Source organism: Notothenia rossii, assembly GCF_949606895.1.
Source record: "Notothenia rossii genome assembly, contig: scaffold_266, whole genome shotgun sequence".
NCBI classification, from domain to species: domain Eukaryota; kingdom Metazoa; phylum Chordata; class Actinopteri; order Perciformes; family Nototheniidae; genus Notothenia; species Notothenia rossii.
The window spans coordinates 46479-55080 of record NW_027640299.1 but is presented as its reverse complement, the minus strand read 5'-3'; positions in this window follow the sequence as shown (position 1 = coordinate 55080).

Here is an 8602-nt window from a genome sequence, read left to right as displayed (position 1 = left end):
TTTGAGAGAACGAAAAATCAATCTGTTAAATGTTCAAAACAGCCTTGTTTCACTGAAATAGCCTTAAAATAACAAACTGCCATTAAGAGTCAGATTCTTGAAGAAATCTACAAAAACAAAGTACTTCACTTTAGTCCACAAAAGTGTATCTTTCAGTTACGTTTTGAGAGAACGAAGCATAAATCTGTTACATTTTCAAAACGGCCTTGTTTCACTGAAATAGCCTCAAAATCACAAAGAATGTATCTTTCAGTAACCTTTTGAGAGAATTAAGCCGAAATCTGTTAAATGTTCAAAACACCCTTGTTTCACTCAAATAGCCTCAAAATCACAAAGAATGTATAAGTATTCAGCTTTTTTCCAAAAGAATGTACCTTTCAGTAACTTTTTGAGAGAATTAAGCATAAATGTAGAAGTGTTCAGCTTTTTTCCACAAGAATGTATCTTTCAGTAACTTTTTTGAGAGAATTAAATATAAATCTGTCAAATGTTCAAAACTGCCTTGTTTCACAGCAATAGATTCAAAATCACAAAGAATGTATCTTTCAGTAACATTTTGAGAGAATTAAGCTTAAATATGTCAAATGTTCAAAACGGCCTTCTTTCACTGAAATAGCCTCAAAATCACAAAGAATGTAGAATTCTTCAGCTTTTTTCCACAAGAATGTATCTTTCGGTAACTTTTTGAGAGAATTAAGCATAAATCTGTCAAATGTTCAAAACGGCCTTGCTTCATTGAAATTGCCTCAAAATCACAAATAATGTATCTTTCAGTAACTTTTTGAGAGAATTAAGCATAAATCTGTCAAATGTTCAAAACGGCCTTGTTTCGCTGATATAGACTCAAAATCACAAAGAATGTATCTTTCAGTAACTTTTTGAGAGAATTAAGCATAAATCTGTTAAATGTTCAAAACAGCCTTGTTTCACTGAAATAGCCTCAAAATCACAAAGAATGTATCTTTCAGTAACTTTTTGAGAGAATTAAGCAATTGTGATAGTTAATAAAACATTTTATTTAACTTTTTTTGGGTACTTGGCTGGCGCCCCCTAGCAGCGGCGCGCATATTTCAGCAGCGGCGCTGTGCCGTCGCAATTTGTATATAGGGGAAACACTGGCTAATGATAAAAGGTTAGAAAGAAAAAAAGTTAGTTAGTTCTTCCCGCTTGCATCTCCCCTTCGCTCCTCCTCTCTGCGCATAACAGAGGATTTAGACGTTGTATATTCATTGCATCACTCCACACACCTTTTATCCTTATACACTCATTCATGACTTTTTATCCAATGCATTTTAACGGCTGCAATCGTTTGTTAACAGAAAACCGGAAGTCAAGCTTACTGGTGATATTCCGGAGACTTCTTCCGGAATAGCTTTTCAAAATAAACTTTAGCATCAACGTTAGCGACAGGCGAATGCTAACCGGAAATGTTCTCAAAATAAAACAGTTTTAAGATTACTGTATGTTTAAAATAAGTGTTATTTTAAAAATACAGTAATCTTCAAACTGTTTTAATTATGTAAGTTAAACTTACATAATTAAACATTGATTTTAATTTCTTACAATCCCTCCTTACATAGCCTTTAAGACAGGGGTCTCAGACTCAATTTACCTGGGGGCCGCTGGACGTAGAGTCTGGGCAAGTCTGAGCCGCTTCAAGTATTCCGCAAAACATTTATTAAAAAATACAACATTAACAGTTCTTCAACATCTTCTTAACATGAACTGTTCTTCACAACATAACTATGTCTTTCTTGCCTACTCCTTGCTGGTAGAGACCTGGCAGCACTTCCTCTCACACAGCTGAGTCACATTTGGTTTGAGGGAGGAAGCAGTTGAAACCCTCAGTATGGCTTGAAGATGTGCATCAGTAAGTCTGGACCTGTACTTTGACTTATTGAAGTTCATGGTGGAGAAGAGCTGTTCACACATATATGTGCTCCCAAAAAGGCACATGGTCCGCTTGAACATCCTGGAAATCTCAGGGAAGGAGGGGGGCAATTCTCTCATGAACTGTCCAAGCTTGTCTGCTTTCCCATTCACTTCCCTGAACTTGGCTTTGAGCTCAGAATTGCACTGCAGGCCGATGAGCTCAATTTGAAGCACACCAGGGGCATTTTCCACATCAAAGGAGAAGGGGTCTGCAAACATTTGGAAAGTGGCTCTGTGTGTCTTGAAGTCTGCAAACCGCTGATCGAATTCCTCCTGTAGCTTCACAATGGCATCAATATACTTCTCACCACTGAATGCTGTGCCCCTGTCCATGAGAGCCTTGCATGCTGGGAAATGGTAGAGGTTTTTCTGAGGGAACTGGGCTTTCCATAACATCAGTTTTGTAGAGAATGCTCTGACATTGTCATATGCTGCACTAACAAGCTGGCCCTGGCCCTGCAACTTCTTATTCAGAGCATTCAGCTCCTGCGTGATGTCAACAAGAAAAGCTAAGTCCATGAGCCATTTGGGATCACTCAGCTTGGGAACAGCCATCCCACCCTTCTCCGGCATGAATACTTTCAGTTCTTTTCTCAACTCAAAAAACCTCTTCAGGACGTTTCCCCTGCTGAGCCAACGTACCTCTGTGAAGTAGAGCACATCCTCATATTCTGACTCAATTTCCTCCAAAAAAGCACGGAACTGGCGGTGCTTTAAGCCCCTGGATCTGATATAGTTGATGCATTTCACAACGACAGACATCACATTGTCAAATTTCAAGCATTTGCTGCAAAGGGCCTGCTGATGGATAATGCAGTCCAGAACAATAGCCTCCTCCACACCCTCCTCCTCCAGTTTTCTTTGAACAAGTGCCACCAGCCCGTTTTTTCTCCCTGTCATTGATGGCGCTCCGTCCGTCGTAATTCCAACAAACCTCTTCCATGGCAGACCGATATCCGCAATGGCATCACACAGTTGCTGAAATATCTCCTGAGCGGTGGTCTGGCCATGCATTGGTTTCACTGTAAGCAACTCCTCTGTCACTTCAAAATTGTCATCAACACCACGGACATACATTGCGAGCTGAGCGGTGTCAGTGATGTCTGTGCTCTCATCAAGAGCCACAGAGTATGCACGGAAAAGTTTGGCTTTGTCGCACAGCTGATCATATATGTCACTTGATAAGTCAGAAATGCGCTCTGCCACTGTGTTAGCTGACAGGCTGATGTTGTTGAACTGACCCTTCTTTTCCGGACAGACTATACTTGCAGCCTGCAACATGCATTTTTTTTCCAACTCGCCTTCCGTAAACGGCTTTCCCGCCCTAGCAATCATCTCACTCACCACATAGCTAGCTTCAACTGCTAAATCAGCCTCATTGCTTCCTTTCTTGAAGAGATTTTGTTGCTTCCATATAATTTTTTTTAGCTCTGTGACTTTTTTTTCTCTCTCATCTCCTAGGTATTTTGCATACTCTGCATGTTTAGTTGAGTAGTGACGTTTGACGTTATACTCCTTGTATACAGCGATTTTCTCTGTGCATATAAGGCACGTTGCGTTTCCCTTGTACTCAACAAAAAAATATTCAGTCTCCCACTTCTCCTGAAATGTTCTGTGGTCATCATCGATTTTTCTTTTCCCTGAAAGTTTTGATGAAGACATGGCGATATATTTTACTTCCACTCTGTGTCACTTTTGGATCACTCTGGATTGATTCCGCTGCGCGCATTTGATTGACGTGTGGCGGAGTTCCCTCGGAGGGGGGAGGGGCGAGGGAACTCCGCGCAGCAGTTCCCTGCCAGCAGCAGCAGCAGCAGCGGGAAAAATAAAATTGAAATATAAAGCGCAAACGTAAACGCGCGGGCCAGATTAACACTATTACATGATATCAACAAAGGGGCCATGAGAAACTGTCTCGCGGGCCACGTCTGGCCCGCGGGCCTGGAGTCTGAGACACCTGCTTTAAGGTATGTAAATAATACTGAAATCCATGAGTTCTTCATCTGAACTTTGCATAGTACATAACTCATATCAAAAACATACAATCAAAATGGAAATGGTTCAATAACCGTCATCAAAAATACAAGAATACACTTTGGTTGGTCTCTTGTGCATGACTTCTAGTGTTAACATTCAATATCACTCTTCAAAATAGCAGAAATTAGCTTGGTATCAGAACAATTCTTACTCCCTCCTTTCACATAAATTGTGCCTATGCCACATTCAGTGTTAAGGCACTTGTTTTTACAAAGTATAAAAAGAAACAAACTATTTTAGAATAGTACAAAGTAATACTACTACTTTGTAGCTGGTTCTTCATTCTAAGGATTTCATCATTTGAAGTATCACATAATTTGGACATTCTTTGAACAATCTCATCATTGAACATCCATATCATTTAAACAATCTCATCATTTACATCAATATCTGTATATGGGGGTGGGTCGTCTTGTTCTGCTAGCATGTTTAACTGTTTCCTCATGAGAAATGTACCCTCCCTCCTTTCATACCTTTTAAGGTATGAAAGCAATATGTTCTCTAGAAAGGGCCGTGGTGATCAATCGGTACGTTAGGGTGCGGGTAAATGGAATGCAACTACAACATCTAGCACTCCCCTGGGCACCCCTATGCTATCCTTGTACACTGTGGAGCCTAAACTTCCTCCTGGGACTGGTCTCTTAGCCCTACTGGTTGTGTGGTGTTTCGCCATGTTGATTAACTGATCCGCTGTCATTGGTACTGCATAAAAAACATCACTGGCTGTACCAGTGCACAGGTCCCTGAAGACTGAGTACAAAGTTTTAGTTCCACGATACCACCAAACATCTACTCTGGGATATGGCATTTTAGACATAGTCATTTCTGTGAGAAGATGTTGGTCAGTTACAGCAGTTGTAGAATTGAAAGTCACTGAAATGGTGTGAAAACCGGTGGAATATCAATAACTCACTATACTAATTTTGCTCGAATTCTGGTTTACTTAAAGAACTATGCTAACCCCTTTAACAGTGTGGAACCTTGGGTGTCCGAGCATGTGATAATTACTCCCTCCTTTATCAAGGACTTATAACAGAAGTAATTTCACCAATGTTTTGTAGTTCAATTTAGGAATGTTCACTTATGGCGGATATGTTTCTACTTTAAATAACATCTTTATATTTCAGGTCATCACTGATTAAATGGATGACCATTACGAGGTGGTGGCGCTTGTCTTTTAAAACTCATAGTCTGGTGTTGTGCGCTTCCTGTGAAGCTGTGAGTAAGATTTAAAACAACTGCAGGGTGGGTTGAGTGACCCCTTCTCCCTATACGATATTGGTTGTCAAAAATATGCACCATTACAATGAGTGTTCCAAGGCTCTGCATGTATTACTCCCAATTACATTGCTTTTTTCAAAATTAAAATTTGCAATCGCTCTTTGCTCAGTGTCTCTACATCTTGGACGACAAACAAATGTCATTTCCACCTTAAAAGTTATCTTATAGTAATAACTATGCTACAATGGTGAAAACAATACTTTAGACTGGAATACTATATTTGGCTTGGTAATAGCTTTACCTTTAACATTTTCCATACTAATAAGGATTTGTCTGCTCTTATAGAGTGGTTACTAAAACTATCCCTTTAAACTGTAGATCAATATTGTAACAAATTAAATCTCTACCAAACTCACACAAAATAGAATCTCTTAAAGAATAATTTGTTTACATGATGAAAAGATTGAAGAATATGTTTTACTCTGTACTCCTAAATTCAAAACACCCACTGATTAAAGTGTGGTGAATATTTCCATCATGTCTACCCCTTTATCCCACAGTACCCTCAGTGTGTTTTAGGATTAGGATTATTTCCTCATTTTACTTTAACCTGTTAACCCTGTGACATTGGTTTGTTGACAAAAGGAGCTTTAGCAAAAAGAGCTAACAGAAAACTTGGCAACCAGTTCCACAATTATACCCTATATAACACAAAATAACTGAATTTTAGTGAAATCAAAAGCGTACCTCACTTTAAAGAATAAAAACATAAAAATGTATGGAAATAATTAACGGGCTTCAGCTGAATGAAACAGAGGGCCGTTAATAAGTTCCTTGAAATAATTAGTTAGTAGTTTCGACTCGGCTTCTTTTTTCCCCTCTCTCCCACTCACATTCAGGCTGGTCGGATCTTGGCCATGACAAAGTCCTTTGCCGCTTGCGGGTTCTCAAACATCTTCGTCTGCCCGTTAAAGGAGATCCGAAGACGAGCTGGATACAGGAGACGGAACCTGACACCCTCTTCTTTATGCAGGAGTTATTTCACTTTGCTGAATGCCGCTCTGCGTCTCAGGTCGGCGCTGTAGTCTGGAAAGATGAGGATCTGTTTTCCTTGGAACTCCAGCCGTCCCTTCTGCCTGGCCAGGCGCTGAATCCGCTCCTTCTCCTGAAAGTAAGGAACCCAAAGGATGAACGGGCTCGAGGAACCTTAGCTGTAGTCCGATGAGCCCTATCCAGGATCGGGGGCTCTGAGAACCTCATGTAGGAGTCCGGCGATAAACTGTGTAGGATTTCCCTTCTCCAAACCCTCTGGCACTCCTATGATACGTAAGTTGCACCATCTTCCCCTGTTTTCCAAGTCATCCGTCTTCTCCTGTAGCTTCTTGTAGTCACTGTTCAGGTTTGCGTAATGCGTCTCCATTGCCTGCAAGCGGGCATCAATGTTGTTCAGCCCTTCTCCGTGGACACGTAGCTTGTCATGGCATTCATCCAGAGCAATTTTTGGCCCGTTTGATCTCTTCACGGAGACCGTTATTCTCTTCTTGAATAACTTTCTTGACAATTTCATGGAATGCCTGTAGCATGCTAGCGTCCACACTGCTCCTGCTAGTAGCCTTAGCCTCTTTGTTGCTAGCCTGCGCAGCTTTTTGCAGTTTGGGGGGCATCTTGTCCAATTAATGTTCCAAAATAAAACGTTAAATACTTTGTTGACTCTCCAAATACTAAATTAACTAACACTCAATCAAATGTAAAGCCAATTATAGCTTAATTTGTCAAATAAAGTGGGATCTCATGTTTCACACGTCTACTCCATGGCGTGCCCTCTCTGTCTCGGCACAAGCCATCTTTACCAGAAATTGGACATGGTTAGCTTCAACACACATGTCAAACATGTGGTTGTGCAGCTGTGGGAAGAGATTTTTCTCAGAACACTCAGAAAGCACCTGGTGGACAATTGCCGCTGTTGTTCCTCTTCCCTGTGGAGCCTTTCCTTCTTTGGTATTTAGAAGCCGCTGAAAACATCTTTCTGTAACTTGACCCACTGAAGTGATGCCTGGTGATGGTTTCTGTAGGTCACCTCTGTTCTTCAAAGTTACAAATGGATGCACAGAGTCAGCTGATGGTGACAAATGGTGATGGTGCATGTGAGCAAGGCATGCAGGTGACCTTCTGTTCTATATTTTTGACAATGAAGCCTACGATGTATGAGATCGCTGCTTCTTTGTATTCAGATAGATGGTTAACATCAGGAAGGTTAGCAAGGGTGTCATCCTCAGTCACAATCTTTTCCACCGGCTCAATACCCAACCTGTGTCCCATATTCACATTTACAGGTGCTGAGTCAAGGATGGTTGTGTTGTCACGAAGAAGACAGTTGCCTGTGCCTTTTTTCACCTGGACGGTTATATGCCCCACGGAACTGACTGACATTGGGGTTGTTGTTGTTGTTGTTGTAACCTCCACGCGCTCTGATTGCAGAGAAAAACAGCTCCAAATGATCCTGACTTAGCTTGTAGGTCCAACCCAGTCTCACGGCATTTCGTGTTCACCAACACGATTTGTAATCTATTGATTCGTGTTCACCAACACGATGTTCCCCTTTTTTTCGTGTTGCACAGCACAATTTGAAAAGCACTGTATTTCTATTGGTAGTTTTTCCCCTTTTTTTTCGTGTTGCACAGCACGATTTTAAAAGCAATGTATTTCTGTTGGTAGTCTCACGGCATTACGTGTTATAGGAAGACCGGAAGCTGTGTGGTTCATAAAAACATGTTCTTACTCAATATCAAGCCACGATTATTGCTTTTATTTAAAATCGTATCATTTCGGACTTTTGTTGCTGTCTGTGAGGAAAATGAATGGGGTTCATTTTTCCTTCTAATTTGTTATTCTTTTCAAAATAACACACTGTTATTTAGTCAACAATAACACACAATTATCCTTATTTTTATTTATTTGTTTAATTCTATATCTCGGGCTTTTTTGCCGTCCTTCAGGAACTGAATTTCAAAATAAAAATAACCGGAAACAGACGTAGGCCTATAAGGGACATTTCGAGCATCATCGAGTTTAGGATGGCCGAAGACACTACACTACCCATAATCCCCAACTATCGTTTAGGACTACAGTCCCTGTGATTAAACTTCAAGTCGGCATTGGATGTTGGAGTGGCAGTGTGCCAAGGTTAAGGAATCGAAACTGGATCGAACGCCGCCCCCCTCCAACAATTAGAAGTTGCCAGTATTAAACACCAATTATTAACCAATTAAAATGAACCGATTAAACATCTCTCTGACACAGTTTAAATGCATTTCAAGTGGAAGAATTGTTCGTGTCTCCCCTTCGTGTCTCGGGAAGCTGTATTATTTTCAAAAAATATTTTTTTTTTTTAAATGTTTTAACCATAACGGGT